Consider the following 19,014-nt stretch of genomic DNA (forward strand, 5'->3'; position numbering starts at 1 on the left):
TAAAAAACAAAATGGTGGTTAGGGCCTACTAACGGCTTCTGCCCCTCCCTGGTGTTGCCCTCAACTAAATAAAGCTGAGCTTCAACCTTCTGCTCCAAATTACCATTTTAAAAAATGCAATAGGCTTTTCCGGCCTACTAAAGGTGTCTGTCTGTGTGCCCCTGCCTGGTGTTGTCCTCAACTGAATAAAGCTGAGCTTCAACCTTCCGGCTCTCATTAAGTGGTTTTTAAAAAAAAAAATGGTGGTTAGGGCCTACTAACGGCTTCTGCCCCTCCCTGGTGTTGCCCTCAACTAAATAAAGCTGAGCTTCAACCTTCTGCTCCAAATTACCATTTTAAAAAATGCAATAGGCTTTTCCGGCCTACTAAAGGTGTCTGTCTGTGTGCCCCTGCCTGGTGTTGTCCTCAACTGAATAAAGCTGAGCTTCAACCTTCCGGCTCTCATTAAGTGGTTTTTAAAAAAAAAAATGGTGGTTAGGGCCTACTAACGGCTTCTGCCCCTCCCTGGTGTTGCCCTCAACTAAATAAAGCTGAGCTTCAACCTTCTGCTCCAAATTACCATTTTAAAAAATGCAATAGGCTTTTCCGGCCTACTAAAGGTGTCTGTCTGTGTGCCCCTGCCTGGTGTTGTCCTCAACTGAATAAAGCTGAGCTTCAACCTTCCGGCTCTCATTAAGTGGTTTTTAAAAAACAAAATGGTGGTTAGGGCCTACTAACGGCTTCTGCCCCTCCCTGGTGTTGCCCTCAACTAAATAAAGCTGAGCTTCAACCTTCTGCTCCAAATTACCATTTTAAAAAATGCAATAGGCTTTTCCGGCCTACTAAAGGTGTCTGCCCCTCCCTGGTGTTGTCCTCAACTGAACAAAGCTGAGCTTCCACATTCTGGCTTTCGCCCTATACTATCAGATATTAAACTGCATTTGGCCTACTAGTGTGGTTAGGCCCTTGAAACAGTGTCTGCTGCTCTTGGGTTTGCTACTCCACTGAACAAAGCAATGCCGCCTGTTTAGTCCTGTTACCAATTTTGAACTGCATTTAGCCTACTTTATTCTTTGGCCCTATATCTGTTTCCTCCTCATCCTGCCCATTGCCCAGCCACTGCTAAATGAGTCTGCTGGTACATTGACCTAGACCACTACATTCCCCTTGTACTCTACACAGCCAGAATCTGACCCTGCTGAAAGTAAGGTTCCCCTTCCCGCATGTTATACCACCTTACACAGGGACAAAGAGGAAGGTGCAGATGAAAGTGCAGGTTCCTTCATCAGGTGGGGGGGCATACTCGTTGGCGACGTCACTGGCACAGGGCCCCTCAGAGTACGCAAAAGTGTCGCTGCTGGTGGGAGGCGCCCCCGCCATGCAAACACACCGCCGTACTTTGAGGGGCCCTGTGCCAGTGCCAGTGCCAATGCGAACGAGTGGGCCCCCCCCTGCTTGCTCAGGATCACAGCACTTGCAACGTTTAAATACTTACCTTTCCCTGCAACACCGCTGTGACGTAGTCCGCATTTCCTGGGCCCACGAAAAACTTGAGCCAGCCCTACTCCCCCCACAACTTTCCCCCAATTCCCTATGCCCAACTATTATTATACAGTTAATTAAGATTGGCAAGCTTCAGAAACAAGAATGGATGTTTTTGGCATTAAAATGGGCACTGTAGGTGTTTTCCTGGCCTCCACTCACTGCCGACTATGCTTCCCCATTGACTTGCATTGGGTTTCGTGTTTCGGTCGATCCCCGACTTTTAGCGATAATCGGCCGACTGCACTCGACTCGACTCTGGACAAAATCGGGTTTCCCAAAACCCTACTCGATCTTAAAAAAATGAAAGTCGCTCAACCCTAGTGGTAAAGTCTATATTATTACATGGTGATTTGAACAGGTGCAGAGAGAAACTCAAGTCCACAACACTTGGTGCAAATATCAAATGCAGCTCAGCAGTCTATAGGGAACTTCAGAGGAAAATGCAATCACGCAGAAAGTCTATGAAGCACAATTATTCTTGAGGATACTTGACACGAATAAGTCTTGCTTAGTCCAAAACACAGATAGATATGCTTATAAGGCAGTTCAAATAATATCTTAGCTCAACCAGGGAGGTCTGGGTAATAGTCTCAGGTTCTTGCAGAGCAGAAACAGCTTACATGTCCAGCAAATGCAGATGGAAGTAAACACGAGCAGCAGATGAAGGAGGATTACTGGAACTGGTGTATGCAGCTGGAACTCAGAGCAGAGTAACAGGATAACCCCACAGGTTCACAGGAGCAGGTATATAGCCAGGGAGTCACTAGAGGTCAGGAGCTGGATGCAAAGCAGAATACTCTAGCACAGACTGAAGGCTGGGGTGGAGTTTTATAGCAGGAAGAACAGTGCACATGAGACCAAAGACGCCATCTTGGAAAAGAGCAGTAATGCACAAAAAGGTAATAAAAAATGTTCAGAGTTCTGACAAGGCGGCATTGCTTTGTTCAGCGGAGGACAACTGTAAGGAGAGGCTGACACAGTGAGTAGGCCCAAAAAAGTAAGTAGGCTAAATGCAGTTCAAAATTGGTAACAGTACTAAACTGGCAGCATTGCTTTGTTCAGCGGAGGACAACTGTAATGAGAGGCTGACACAGTAAGTAGGCTCAAATAAGTAAGTAGGCTAAATGCAGTTCAAAAATGGTAACAGGACTAACCAGGCGGCATTGCTTTGTTCAGCGGAGGACAACTGTAAGGAGTGGCTGACACAGTGAGTAGGCCCAAATAAGTTAGTAGGCTTAATGAAGTTCAAAATTGGTAACAGGTCTAAACTGATGGCGTTGCTTTGTTCAGCGGAGGACAATTGTAAGGAGTGGCTGACACAGTGAGTAGGCCCAAATAAGTAAGTAGGCTGAATGCAGTTCAAAATTGGTAACAGGACTAAACTCGCGGCATTGCTTTGTTCAGCGGAGGACAATTGTAGGGAGTGGCTGACACTGTGAGAAGGCCCAAATAAGCAAGGTGGCTAAAAGCAGTTCAAAATTGGTAACAGAACTAAACAGCCAGCGTTTCTTTGTTCAGCGGAGGACAATTGTAAGGAGTGGCTGACACAGTGAGTAGGCCCAAATAAGTAAGTAGGCTAAATGCAGTTCAAAAATGGTAACAGGACTAACCAGGCGGCATTGCTTTGTTCTGCGGAGTGTTATGACCCCAATGGCGAGGGTCTCAGAGGAACGTGGAAGTCTGCAGAATACAAAAATCCAGCTCATAGGGCAGTGGTAACTGGGTTGACCATATATCTACTCCTAACGCCAACACTAGAAGTAGCCGGGGATCATTCCTACGTTGATTCTAGATGACACGCGCCAGCCGGAGAATCTAGCTACCCCTAGTAGAGGAAAACAAAGACCTTTCTTGCCTCCAGAGAAGGGGACCCCAAAGCTGGATAGAAGCCCCCCACAAATAATGACGGTGAGGTAAGAGGAAATGACAAACACAGAAATGAACCAGGTTTAGCACAGAGAGGCCCGCTTACTGATAGCAGAATAAAGAAAGGTAACTTATATGGTCAACAAAAACCCTATCAAAATCCACACTGGAAATTCAAGAACCCCCGAACCGTCTAACGGTCCGGGGGGAGAACACCAGCCCCCTAGAGCTTCCAGCAAAGGTCAGGATATAGATTTGGAACAAGCTGGACAAAAATACAAAACCAAAACAAATAGCAAAAAACAAAAGGCAGACTTAGCTGATATAACTGGAACCAGGATCAGTAGACAAGAGCACAGCAGACTAGCTCTGATAACTACGTTGCCAGGCATTGAACTGAAGGTCCAGGGAGCTTATATAGCAACACCCCTAACTAACGACCCAGGTGCGGATAAAAGGAATGACAGAAAAACCAGAGTCAAAAAACTAGTAACCACTAGAGGGAGCAAAAAGCAAATTCACAACAGTACCCCCCCCTTAGTGAGGGGTCACCGAACCCTCACCACGACCACCAGGGCGATCAGGATGAGCGGCATGAAAGGCACGAACTAAATCGGCCGCATGAACATCAGAGGCGACCACCCAGGAATTATCCTCCTGACCATAGCCCTTCCACTTGACCAGGTACTGAAGCCTCCGCCTGGAGAGGCGAGAATCCAAGATCTTCTCCACCACGTACTCCAACTCGCCCTCAACCAACACCGGAGCAGGAGGCTCAGCAGAAGGAACTACAGGCACAATGTACCGCCGCAACAAGGACCTATGAAATACATTGTGAATAGCAAACGACACAGGAAGATCCAGACGAAAAGATACAGGATTAAGGATTTCCAATATCTTGTAAGGCCCAATAAAACGAGGTTTAAATTTGGGAGAGGAGACCTTCATAGGAACAAAGCGGGAAGAAAGCCATACCAAATCCCCAACGCGTAGTCGGGGACCCACACCGCGACGGCGGTTGGCAAAGCGCTGAGCCTTCTCCTGTGACAACTTCAAGTTGTCCACCACATGATTCCAGATCTGCTGCAACCTATCCACCACAGAATCCACCCCAGGACAGTCAGAAGGCTCCACATGACCCGAAGAAAAGCGAGGATGGAAACCAGAGTTGCAGAAAAAAGGCGAAACCAAGGTGGCGGAACTAGCCCGATTATTAAGGGCAAACTCAGCCAACGGCAAGAATGTCACCCAATCGTCCTGATCAGCAGAGACAAAACACCTCAAATAAGCCTCCAAAGTCTGATTGGTTCGCTCCGTCTGTCCATTAGTCTGAGGATGGAAAGCAGACGAAAACGACAAATCAATGCCCATCCTACTACAAAAGGATCGCCAGAACCTGGAAACGAACTGGGATCCTCTGTCTGACACAATATTCTCAGGGATGCCGTGCAAACGAACCACGTTCTGGAAAAACACAGGAACCAGATCGGAAGAGGAAGGCAGCTTAGGCAAAGGAACCAAATGGACCATCTTGGAGAAGCGATCACATATCACCCAGATAACGGACATGCCCTGAGATAGCGGAAGATCAGAAATGAAATCCATGGAGATATGTGTCCAAGGTCTCTTCGGGACAGGCAAGGGCAAGAGCAAACCGCTGGCACGAGAACAGCAAGGCTTAGCTCGAGCACAAGTCCCACAGGACTGCACAAATGACCGCACATCCCTTGACAAGGAAGGCCACCAAAAGGACCTGGCCACCAGATCTCTGGTGCCAAAAATTCCCGGGTGACCTGCCAACACCGAGGAATGAACCTCGGAAATGACTCTGCTGGTCCACTTATCCGGGACAAACAGTCTGTCAGGTGGACAAGACTCAGGCCTATCAGCCTGAAATCTCTGCAACACACGTCGCAGATCCGGAGAAATAGCTGACAAGATAACTCCATCTTTAAGAATACCAACAGGATCAGTGACTCCAGGAGCATCAGGCACAAAGCTCCTAGAAAGAGCATCGGCCTTCACATTCTTTGAACCTGGTAAATACGAGACAACAAAATCAAAGCGGGAGAAAAACAATGACCAGCGGGCCTGTCTCGGATTAAGGCGTTTAGCAGACTCGAGATACATCAGATTTTTGTGATCAGTCAAGACCACCACACGATGCTTAGCACCCTCGAGCCAATGACGCCACTCCTCAAATGCCCATTTCATGGCCAACAACTCCCGATTGCCCACATCATAATTTCGCTCGGCAGGCGAAAACTTCCTAGAGAAAAAGGCACAAGGTTTCATAACAGAGCAACCAGGGCCTCTCTGCGACAAAACGGCCCCTGCCCCAATCTCCGAAGCATCCACCTCAACCTGAAAGGGAAGTGAGACGTCAGGCTGGCACAAAACAGGCGCCGAAGTAAACCGGCGTTTCAACTCCTGGAAAGCCTCCACGGCAGCAGGAGCCCAGTTAGCTACATCGGAGCCCTTCTTGGTCATATCCGTCAAAGGTTTCACAATGCTAGAAAAATTAGCGATAAAACGACGGTAGAAGTTAGCGAAGCCCAAGAACTTCTGAAGACTCTTAACTGACGAGGGCTGAGTCCAATCAAGAATAGCTCGGACCTTGACTGGGTCCATCTCCACAGCAGAAGGGGAAAAAATGAACCCCAAAAAGGGAACCTTCTGTACACCAAAGAGACACTTTGAGCCCTTGACAAACAAAGAATTTTCACGCAAAATTTTAAAGACCAACCTGACCTGCTCCACATGCGAATCCCAATTATCAGAAAAAACCAAAATATCATCCAGATAAACAATCAAAAATTTATCCAGATACTTCCGGAAAATGTCATGCATAAAGGACTGAAAAACTGAAGGCGCATTGGAGAGCCCAAAAGGCATCACTAAGTACTCAAAATGACCTTCGGGCGTATTGAATGCGGTTTTCCATTCATCACCTTGCTTAATGCGCACAAGGTTGTACGCACCACGAAGGTCTATCTTGGTGAACCACTTGGCACCCTTAATCCGGGCAAACAAGTCAGACAACAGCGGTAAAGGATACTGAAATTTGACAGTGATCTTATTCAAAAGCCGATAATCAATACAAGGTCTCAAAGATCCGTCCTTTTTTGCCACAAAAAAGAATCCCGCACCAAGAGGGGAAGAAGACGGACGAATATGTCCTTTCTCCAGAGACTCCTTGATATATGAACGCATAGCGGTATGTTCAGGTACCGACAGATTAAACAGTCTTCCCTTAGGAAATTTACTGCCCGGGATCAAATCTATAGCACAGTCACAGTCCCTATGAGGAGGCAGTGCACTGGACTCAGACTCACTGAAGACATCCTGATAATCAGACAAATACTCCGGAACTTCCGAAGGCGTAGAAGAAGCAATAGACACAGGCAGGGAATCCTCATGAATACCACGACAGCCCCAACTTGAAACTGACATAGCCTTCCAGTCCAGGACTGGATTATGGGTCTGTAACCATGGCAGCCCTAAAACAACCAAATCATGCATTTTATGTAAAACCAGGAAACGTATCACCTCGCGGTGTTCAGGAGTCATGCACATGGTAACCTGTGTCCAATACTGCGGTTTATTTGCTGCCAATGGTGTAGCATCAATACCCCTAAGAGGAATAGGATTTTCTAATGGTTCAAGAGTAAAACCACAGCGCTTAGCAAATGAGAGATCCATGAGACTCAGGGCAGCACCTGAATCTACAAACGCCATGACAGGATAAGATGACAGTGAGCAAATCAAAGTTACAGACAGAATAAATTTAGGTTGCAAATTACCAACGGTGACAGGACTAACAACCTTAGCTATACGTTTAGAGCATGCTGAGATAACATGTGTAGAATCACCACAGTAGTAGCACAAGCCATTCCGGCGTCTATGAATTTTCCGCTCATTTCTAGTCAGGATTCTATCACATTGCATTAAATCAGGTGTCTGTTCAGACAACACCATGAGGGAATTTGCGGTTTTTCTATCACATTGCACCGAATTAGGTGTCTGTTCAGACAACACCATGAGGGAATTTGCGGTTTTGCGCTCCCGCAACCGCCGGTCAATTTGAATAGCCAGTGCCATAGTATCATTCAGACCTGTGGGAATGGGAAAACCCACCATAACATTCTTAATGGCTTCAGAAAGGCCATTTCTAAAATTAGCGGCCAGTGCACACTCGTTCCAATGTGTCAGCACGGACCATTTCCGAAATTTTTGGCAATACACTTCAGCCTCGTCCTGCCCCTGAGCCATAGCCAGCAAGGCCTTTTCTGCCTGAATCTCAAGATTGGGTTCCTCATAAAGTAAACCGAGCGCCAGAAAAAACGCATCAAGATCAGCCAATGCCGGATCTTCTGGCGCCAGCGAAAAAGCCCAATCCTGAGGGTCGCCCCGTAAGAACGAAATAACAATTTTTACTTGCTGAGCAGAATCTCCAGATGAACAGGGTCTCAGGGACAAAAACAATTTACAATTATTCACGAAATTCCTAAACTTAAACCTGTCTCCGGAAAACAGTTCAGGAATCGGTATTTTAGGTTCTGACCTAGGATTTCTGATAACATAGTCTTGTATGCCCTGCACACGAGTAGCCAGCTGGTCCACACTTGTAATCAAGGTCTGGACATTCATGTCTGCAGCAAGCATAGCCACTCTGAGGTAAAGGGGAAGAAGAAAAAAAAACAAAAAAAAAAAAAAACAAACTCAGAATCTTCTTTCTTATAATCCCTCTTCTGCAATGCATTAAACATTTAATACTGGCCTGGCAAACTGTTATGACCCCAATGGCGAGGGTCTCAGAGGAACGTGGAAGTCTGCAGAATACAAAAATCCAGCTCATAGGGCAGTGGTAACTGGGTTGACCATATATCTACTCCTAACGCCAACACTAGAAGTAGCCGGGGATCATTCCTACGTTGATTCTAGATGACACGCGCCAGCCGGAGAATCTAGCTACCCCTAGTAGAGGAAAACAAAGACCTTTCTTGCCTCCAGAGAAGGGGACCCCAAAGCTGGATAGAAGCCCCCCACAAATAATGACGGTGAGGTAAGAGGAAATGACAAACACAGAAATGAACCAGGTTTAGCACAGAGAGGCCCGCTTACTGATAGCAGAATAAAGAAAGGTAACTTATATGGTCAACAAAAACCCTATCAAAATCCACACTGGAAATTCAAGAACCCCCGAACCGTCTAACGGTCCGGGGGGAGAACACCAGCCCCCTAGAGCTTCCAGCAAAGGTCAGGATATAGATTTGGAACAAGCTGGACAAAAATACAAAACCAAAACAAATAGCAAAAAACAAAAGGCAGACTTAGCTGATATAACTGGAACCAGGATCAGTAGACAAGAGCACAGCAGACTAGCTCTGATAACTACGTTGCCAGGCATTGAACTGAAGGTCCAGGGAGCTTATATAGCAACACCCCTAACTAACGACCCAGGTGCGGATAAAAGGAATGACAGAAAAACCAGAGTCAAAAAACTAGTAACCACTAGAGGGAGCAAAAAGCAAATTCACAACAGTACCCCCCCCCTTAGTGAGGGGTCACCGAACCCTCACCACGACCACCAGGGCGATCAGGATGAGCGGCATGAAAGGCACGAACTAAATCGGCCGCATGAACATCAGAGGCGACCACCCAGGAATTATCCTCCTGACCATAGCCCTTCCACTTGACCAGGTACTGAAGCCTCCGCCTGGAGAGGCGAGAATCCAAGATCTTCTCCACCATGTACTCCAACTCGCCCTCAACCAACACCGGAGCAGGAGGCTCAGCAGAAGGAACTACAGGCACAATGTACCGCCGCAACAAGGACCTATGAAATACATTGTGAATAGCAAACGACACAGGAAGATCCAGACGAAAAGATACAGGATTAAGGATTTCCAATATCTTGTAAGGCCCAATAAAACGAGGTTTAAATTTGGGAGAGGAGACCTTCATAGGAGCAAAGCGGGAAGAAAGCCATACCAAATCCCCAACGCGTAGTCGGGGACCCACACCGCGACGGCGGTTGGCAAAGCGCTGAGCCTTCTCCTGTGACAACTTCAAGTTGTCCACCACATGATTCCAGATCTGCTGCAACCTATCCACCACAGAATCCACCCCAGGACAGTCAGAAGGCTCCACATGACCCGAAGAAAAGCGAGGATGGAAACCAGAGTTGCAGAAAAAAGGCGAAACCAAGGTGGCGGAACTAGCCCGATTATTAAGGGCAAACTCAGCCAACGGCAAGAATGTCACCCAATCGTCCTGATCAGCAGAGACAAAACACCTCAAATAAGCCTCCAAAGTCTGATTGGTTCGCTCCGTCTGTCCATTAGTCTGAGGATGGAAAGCAGACGAAAACGACAAATCAATGCCCATCCTACTACAAAAGGATCGCCAGAACCTGGAAACGAACTGGGATCCTCTGTCTGACACAATATTCTCAGGGATGCCGTGCAAACGAACCACGTTCTGGAAAAACACAGGAACCAGATCGGAAGAGGAAGGCAGCTTAGGCAAAGGAACCAAATGGACCATCTTGGAGAAGCGATCACATATCACCCAGATAACGGACATGCCCTGAGATAGCGGAAGATCAGAAATGAAATCCATGGAGATATGTGTCCAAGGTCTCTTCGGGACAGGCAAGGGCAAGAGCAAACCGCTGGCACGAGAACAGCAAGGCTTAGCTCGAGCACAAGTCCCACAGGACTGCACAAATGACCGCACATCCCTTGACAAGGAAGGCCACCAAAAGGACCTGGCCACCAGATCTCTGGTGCCAAAAATTCCCGGGTGACCTGCCAACACCGAGGAATGAACCTCGGAAATGACTCTGCTGGTCCACTTATCCGGGACAAACAGTCTGTCAGGTGGACAAGACTCAGGCCTATCAGCCTGAAATCTCTGCAACACATGTCGCAGATCCGGAGAAATAGCTGATAAGATAACTCCATCTTTAAGAATACCAACAGGATCAGTGACTCCAGGAGCATCAGGCACAAAGCTCCTAGAAAGAGCATCGGCCTTCACATTCTTTGAACCTGGTAAATACGAGACAACAAAATCAAAGCGGGAGAAAAACAATGACCAGCGGGCCTGTCTCGGATTAAGGCGTTTAGCAGACTCGAGATACATCAGATTTTTGTGATCAGTCAAGACCACCACACGATGCTTAGCACCCTCGAGCCAATGACGCCACTCCTCAAATGCCCATTTCATGGCCAACAACTCCCGATTGCCCACATCATAATTTCGCTCGGCAGGCGAAAACTTCCTAGAGAAAAAGGCACAAGGTTTCATAACAGAGCAACCAGGGCCTCTCTGCGACAAAACGGCCCCTGCCCCAATCTCCGAAGCATCCACCTCAACCTGAAAGGGAAGTGAGACGTCAGGCTGGCACAAAACAGGCGCCGAAGTAAACCGGCGTTTCAACTCCTGGAAAGCCTCCACGGCAGCAGGAGCCCAGTTAGCTACATCGGAGCCCTTCTTGGTCATATCCGTCAAAGGTTTCACAATGCTAGAAAAATTAGCGATAAAACGACGGTAGAAGTTAGCGAAGCCCAAGAACTTCTGAAGACTCTTAACTGACGAGGGCTGAGTCCAATCAAGAATAGCTCGGACCTTGACTGGGTCCATCTCCACAGCAGAAGGGGAAAAAATGAACCCCAAAAAGGGAACCTTCTGTACACCAAAGAGACACTTTGAGCCCTTGACAAACAAAGAATTTTCACGCAAAATTTTAAAGACCAACCTGACCTGCTCCACATGCGAATCCCAATTATCAGAAAAAACCAAAATATCATCCAGATAAACAATCAAAAATTTATCCAGATACTTCCGGAAAATGTCATGCATAAAGGACTGAAAAACTGAAGGCGCATTGGAGAGCCCAAAAGGCATCACTAAGTACTCAAAATGACCTTCGGGCGTATTGAATGCGGTTTTCCATTCATCACCTTGCTTAATGCGCACAAGGTTGTACGCACCACGAAGGTCTATCTTGGTGAACCACTTGGCACCCTTAATCCGGGCAAACAAGTCAGACAACAGCGGTAAAGGATACTGAAATTTGACAGTGATCTTATTCAAAAGCCGATAATCAATACAAGGTCTCAAAGATCCGTCCTTTTTTGCCACAAAAAAGAATCCCGCACCAAGAGGGGAAGAAGACGGACGAATATGTCCTTTCTCCAGAGACTCCTTGATATATGAACGCATAGCGGTATGTTCAGGTACCGACAGATTAAACAGTCTTCCCTTAGGAAATTTACTGCCCGGGATCAAATCTATAGCACAGTCACAGTCCCTATGAGGAGGCAGTGCACTGGACTCAGACTCACTGAAGACATCCTGATAATCAGACAAATACTCCGGAACTTCCGAAGGCGTAGAAGAAGCAATAGACACAGGCAGGGAATCCTCATGAATACCACGACAGCCCCAACTTGAAACTGACATAGCCTTCCAGTCCAGGACTGGATTATGGGTCTGTAACCATGGCAGCCCTAAAACAACCAAATCATGCATTTTATGTAAAACCAGGAAACGTATCACCTCGCGGTGTTCAGGAGTCATGCACATGGTAACCTGTGTCCAATACTGCGGTTTATTTGCTGCCAATGGTGTAGCATCAATACCCCTAAGAGGAATAGGATTTTCTAATGGTTCAAGAGTAAAACCACAGCGCTTAGCAAATGAGAGATCCATGAGACTCAGGGCAGCACCTGAATCTACAAACGCCATGACAGGATAAGATGACAGTGAGCAAATCAAAGTTACAGACAGAATAAATTTAGGTTGCAAATTACCAACGGTGACAGGACTAACAACCTTAGCTATACGTTTAGAGCATGCTGAGATAACATGTGTAGAATCACCACAGTAGTAGCACAAGCCATTCCGGCGTCTATGAATTTTCCGCTCATTTCTAGTCAGGATTCTATCACATTGCATTAAATCAGGTGTCTGTTCAGACAACACCATGAGGGAATTTGCGGTTTTTCTATCACATTGCACCGAATTAGGTGTCTGTTCAGACAACACCATGAGGGAATTTGCGGTTTTGCGCTCCCGCAACCGCCGGTCAATTTGAATAGCCAGTGCCATAGTATCATTCAGACCTGTGGGAATGGGAAAACCCACCATAACATTCTTAATGGCTTCAGAAAGGCCATTTCTAAAATTAGCGGCCAGTGCACACTCGTTCCAATGTGTCAGCACGGACCATTTCCGAAATTTTTGGCAATACACTTCAGCCTCGTCCTGCCCCTGAGCCATAGCCAGCAAGGCCTTTTCTGCCTGAATCTCAAGATTGGGTTCCTCATAAAGTAAACCGAGCGCCAGAAAAAACGCATCAAGATCAGCCAATGCCGGATCTTCTGGCGCCAGCGAAAAAGCCCAATCCTGAGGGTCGCCCCGTAAGAACGAAATAACAATTTTTACTTGCTGAGCAGAATCTCCAGATGAACAGGGTCTCAGGGACAAAAACAATTTACAATTATTCACGAAATTCCTAAACTTAAACCTGTCTCCGGAAAACAGTTCAGGAATCGGTATTTTAGGTTCTGACCTAGGATTTCTGATAACATAGTCTTGTATGCCCTGCACACGAGTAGCCAGCTGGTCCACACTTGTAATCAAGGTCTGGACATTCATGTCTGCAGCAAGCATAGCCACTCTGAGGTAAAGGGGAAGAAGAAAAAAAAACAAAAAAAAAAAAAAACAAACTCAGAATCTTCTTTCTTATAATCCCTCTTCTGCAATGCATTAAACATTTAATACTGGCCTGGCAAACTGTTATGACCCCAATGGCGAGGGTCTCAGAGGAACGTGGAAGTCTGCAGAATACAAAAATCCAGCTCATAGGGCAGTGGTAACTGGGTTGACCATATATCTACTCCTAACGCCAACACTAGAAGTAGCCGGGGATCATTCCTACGTTGATTCTAGATGACACGCGCCAGCCGGAGAATCTAGCTACCCCTAGTAGAGGAAAACAAAGACCTTTCTTGCCTCCAGAGAAGGGGACCCCAAAGCTGGATAGAAGCCCCCCACAAATAATGACGGTGAGGTAAGAGGAAATGACAAACACAGAAATGAACCAGGTTTAGCACAGAGAGGCCCGCTTACTGATAGCAGAATAAAGAAAGGTAACTTATATGGTCAACAAAAACCCTATCAAAATCCACACTGGAAATTCAAGAACCCCCGAACCGTCTAACGGTCCGGGGGGAGAACACCAGCCCCCTAGAGCTTCCAGCAAAGGTCAGGATATAGATTTGGAACAAGCTGGACAAAAATACAAAACCAAAACAAATAGCAAAAAACAAAAGGCAGACTTAGCTGATATAACTGGAACCAGGATCAGTAGACAAGAGCACAGCAGACTAGCTCTGATAACTACGTTGCCAGGCATTGAACTGAAGGTCCAGGGAGCTTATATAGCAACACCCCTAACTAACGACCCAGGTGCGGATAAAAGGAATGACAGAAAAACCAGAGTCAAAAAACTAGTAACCACTAGAGGGAGCAAAAAGCAAATTCACAACAGTACCCCCCCCCTTAGTGAGGGGTCACCGAACCCTCACCACGACCACCAGGGCGATCAGGATGAGCGGCATGAAAGGCACGAACTAAATCGGCCGCATGAACATCAGAGGCGACCACCCAGGAATTATCCTCCTGACCATAGCCCTTCCACTTGACCAGGTACTGAAGCCTCCGCCTGGAGAGGCGAGAATCCAAGATCTTCTCCACCACGTACTCCAACTCGCCCTCAACCAACACCGGAGCAGGAGGCTCAGCAGAAGGAACTACAGGCACAATGTACCGCCGCAACAAGGACCTATGAAATACATTGTGAATAGCAAACGACACAGGAAGATCCAGACGAAAAGATACAGGATTAAGGATTTCCAATATCTTGTAAGGCCCAATAAAACGAGGTTTAAATTTGGGAGAGGAGACCTTCATAGGAGCAAAGCGGGAAGAAAGCCATACCAAATCCCCAACGCGTAGTCGGGGACCCACACCGCGACGGCGGTTGGCAAAGCGCTGAGCCTTCTCCTGTGACAACTTCAAGTTGTCCACCACATGATTCCAGATCTGCTGCAACCTATCCACCACAGAATCCACCCCAGGACAGTCAGAAGGCTCCACATGACCCGAAGAAAAGCGAGGATGGAAACCAGAGTTGCAGAAAAAAGGCGAAACCAAGGTGGCGGAACTAGCCCGATTATTAAGGGCAAACTCAGCCAACGGCAAGAATGTCACCCAATCGTCCTGATCAGCAGAGACAAAACACCTCAAATAAGCCTCCAAAGTCTGATTGGTTCGCTCCGTCTGTCCATTAGTCTGAGGATGGAAAGCAGACGAAAACGACAAATCAATGCCCATCCTACTACAAAAGGATCGCCAGAACCTGGAAACGAACTGGGATCCTCTGTCTGACACAATATTCTCAGGGATGCCGTGCAAACGAACCACGTTCTGGAAAAACACAGGAACCAGATCGGAAGAGGAAGGCAGCTTAGGCAAAGGAACCAAATGGACCATCTTGGAGAAGCGATCACATATCACCCAGATAACGGACATGCCCTGAGATAGCGGAAGATCAGAAATGAAATCCATGGAGATATGTGTCCAAGGTCTCTTCGGGACAGGCAAGGGCAAGAGCAAACCGCTGGCACGAGAACAGCAAGGCTTAGCTCGAGCACAAGTCCCACAGGACTGCACAAATGACCGCACATCCCTTGACAAGGAAGGCCACCAAAAGGACCTGGCCACCAGATCTCTGGTGCCAAAAATTCCCGGGTGACCTGCCAACACCGAGGAATGAACCTCGGAAATGACTCTGCTGGTCCACTTATCCGGGACAAACAGTCTGTCAGGTGGACAAGACTCAGGCCTATCAGCCTGAAATCTCTGCAACACATGTCGCAGATCCGGAGAAATAGCTGATAAGATAACTCCATCTTTAAGAATACCAACAGGATCAGTGACTCCAGGAGCATCAGGCACAAAGCTCCTAGAAAGAGCATCGGCCTTCACATTCTTTGAACCTGGTAAATACGAGACAACAAAATCAAAGCGGGAGAAAAACAATGACCAGCGGGCCTGTCTCGGATTAAGGCGTTTAGCAGACTCGAGATACATCAGATTTTTGTGATCAGTCAAGACCACCACACGATGCTTAGCACCCTCGAGCCAATGACGCCACTCCTCAAATGCCCATTTCATGGCCAACAACTCCCGATTGCCCACATCATAATTTCGCTCGGCAGGCGAAAACTTCCTAGAGAAAAAGGCACAAGGTTTCATAACAGAGCAACCAGGGCCTCTCTGCGACAAAACGGCCCCTGCCCCAATCTCCGAAGCATCCACCTCAACCTGAAAGGGAAGTGAGACGTCAGGCTGGCACAAAACAGGCGCCGAAGTAAACCGGCGTTTCAACTCCTGGAAAGCCTCCACGGCAGCAGGAGCCCAGTTAGCTACATCGGAGCCCTTCTTGGTCATATCCGTCAAAGGTTTCACAATGCTAGAAAAATTAGCGATAAAACGACGGTAGAAGTTAGCGAAGCCCAAGAACTTCTGAAGACTCTTAACTGACGAGGGCTGAGTCCAATCAAGAATAGCTCGGACCTTGACTGGGTCCATCTCCACAGCAGAAGGGGAAAAAATGAACCCCAAAAAGGGAACCTTCTGTACACCAAAGAGACACTTTGAGCCCTTGACAAACAAAGAATTTTCACGCAAAATTTTAAAGACCAACCTGACCTGCTCCACATGCGAATCCCAATTATCAGAAAAAACCAAAATATCATCCAGATAAACAATCAAAAATTTATCCAGATACTTCCGGAAAATGTCATGCATAAAGGACTGAAAAACTGAAGGCGCATTGGAGAGCCCAAAAGGCATCACTAAGTACTCAAAATGACCTTCGGGCGTATTGAATGCGGTTTTCCATTCATCACCTTGCTTAATGCGCACAAGGTTGTACGCACCACGAAGGTCTATCTTGGTGAACCACTTGGCACCCTTAATCCGGGCAAACAAGTCAGACAACAGCGGTAAAGGATACTGAAATTTGACAGTGATCTTATTCAAAAGCCGATAATCAATACAAGGTCTCAAAGATCCGTCCTTTTTTGCCACAAAAAAGAATCCCGCACCAAGAGGGGAAGAAGACGGACGAATATGTCCTTTCTCCAGAGACTCCTTGATATATGAACGCATAGCGGTATGTTCAGGTACCGACAGATTAAACAGTCTTCCCTTAGGAAATTTACTGCCCGGGATCAAATCTATAGCACAGTCACAGTCCCTATGAGGAGGCAGTGCACTGGACTCAGACTCACTGAAGACATCCTGATAATCAGACAAATACTCCGGAACTTCCGAAGGCGTAGAAGAAGCAATAGACACAGGCAGGGAATCCTCATGAATACCACGACAGCCCCAACTTGAGACTGACATAGCCTTCCAGTCCAGGACTGGATTATGGGTCTGTAACCATGGCAGCCCTAAAACAACCAAATCATGCATTTTATGTAAAACCAGGAAACGTATCACCTCGCGGTGTTCAGGAGTCATGCACATGGTAACCTGTGTCCAATACTGCGGTTTATTTGCTGCCAATGGTGTAGCATCAATACCCCTAAGAGGAATAGGATTTTCTAATGGTTCAAGAGTAAAACCACAGCGCTTAGCAAATGAGAGATCCATGAGACTCAGGGCAGCACCTGAATCTACAAACGCCATGACAGGATAAGATGACAGTGAGCAAATCAAAGTTACAGACAGAATAAATTTAGGTTGCAAATTACCAACGGTGACAGGACTAACAACCTTAGCTATACGTTTAGAGCATGCTGAGATAACATGTGTAGAATCACCACAGTAGTAGCACAAGCCATTCCGGCGTCTATGAATTTTCCGCTCATTTCTAGTCAGGATTCTATCACATTGCATTAAATCAGGTGTCTGTTCAGACAACACCATGAGGGAATTTGCGGTTTTTCTATCACATTGCACCGAATTAGGTGTCTGTTCAGACAACACCATGAGGGAATTTGCGGTTTTGCGCTCCCGCAACCGCCGGTCAATTTGAATAGCCAGTGCCATAGTATCATTCAGACCTGTGGGAATGGGAAAACCCACCATAACATTCTTAATGGCTTCAGAAAGGCCATTTCTAAAATTAGCGGCCAGTGCACACTCGTTCCAATGTGTCAGCACGGACCATTTCCGAAATTTTTGGCAATACACTTCAGCCTCGTCCTGCCCCTGAGCCATAGCCAGCAAGGCCTTTTCTGCCTGAATCTCAAGATTGGGTTCCTCATAAAGTAAACCGAGCGCCAGAAAAAACGCATCAAGATCAGCCAATGCCGGATCTTCTGGCGCCAGCGAAAAAGCCCAATCCTGAGGGTCGCCCCGTAAGAACGAAATAACAATTTTTACTTGCTGAGCAGAATCTCCAGATGAACAGGGTCTCAGGGACAAAAACAATTTACAATTATTCACGAAATTCCTAAACTTAAACCTGTCTCCGGAAAACAGTTCAGGAATCGGTATTTTAGGTTCTGACCTAGGATTTCTGATAACATAGTCTTGTATGCCCTGCACACGAGTAGCCAGCTGGTCCACACTTGTAATCAAGGTCTGGACATTCATGTCTGCAGCAAGCATAGCCACTCTGAGGTAAAGGGGAAGAAGAAAAAAAAAAACAAAAAAAAAAAACAAACTCAGAATCTTCTTTCTTATAATCCCTCTTCTGCAATGCATTAAACATTTAATACTGGCCTGGCAAACTGTTATGACCCCAATGGCGAGGGTCTCAGAGGAACGTGGAAGTCTGCAGAATACAAAAATCCAGCTCATAGGGCAGTGGTAACTGGGTTGACCATATATCTACTCCTAACGCCAACACTAGAAGTAGCCGGGGATCATTCCTACGTTGATTCTAGATGACACGCGCCAGCCGGAGAATCTAGCTACCCCTAGTAGAGGAAAACAAAGACCTTTCTTGCCTCCAGAGAAGGGGACCCCAAAGCTGGATAGAAGCCCCCCACAAATAATGACGGTGAGGTAAGAGGAAATGACAAACACAGAAATGAACCAGGTTTAGCACAGAGAGGCCCGCTTACTGATAGCAGAATAAAGAAAGGTAACTTATATGGTCAACAAAAACCCTATCAAAATCCACACTGGAAATTCAAGAACCCCCGAACCGTCTAACGGTCCGGGGGGAGAACACCAGCCCCCTAGAGCTTCCAGCAAAGGTCAGGATATAGATTTGGAACAAGCTGGACAAAAATACAAAACCAAAACAAATAGCAAAAAACAAAAGGCAGACTTAGCTGATATAACTGGAACCAGGATCAGTAGACAAGAGCACAGCAGACTAGCTCTGATAACTACGTTGCCAGGCATTGAACTGAAGGTCCAGGGAGCTTATATAGCAACACCCCTAACTAACGACCCAGGTGCGGATAAAAGGAATGACAGAAAAACCAGAGTCAAAAAACTAGTAACCACTAGAGGGAGCAAAAAGCAAATTCACAACAGCGGAGGACAACTGTAAGGAGTGGCTGACACAGTGAGTAGGCC

This window comes from Ranitomeya variabilis, chromosome 1 (genome assembly GCF_051348905.1).
Source record: "Ranitomeya variabilis isolate aRanVar5 chromosome 1, aRanVar5.hap1, whole genome shotgun sequence".
Lineage (NCBI taxonomy): Eukaryota > Metazoa > Chordata > Amphibia > Anura > Dendrobatidae > Ranitomeya > Ranitomeya variabilis.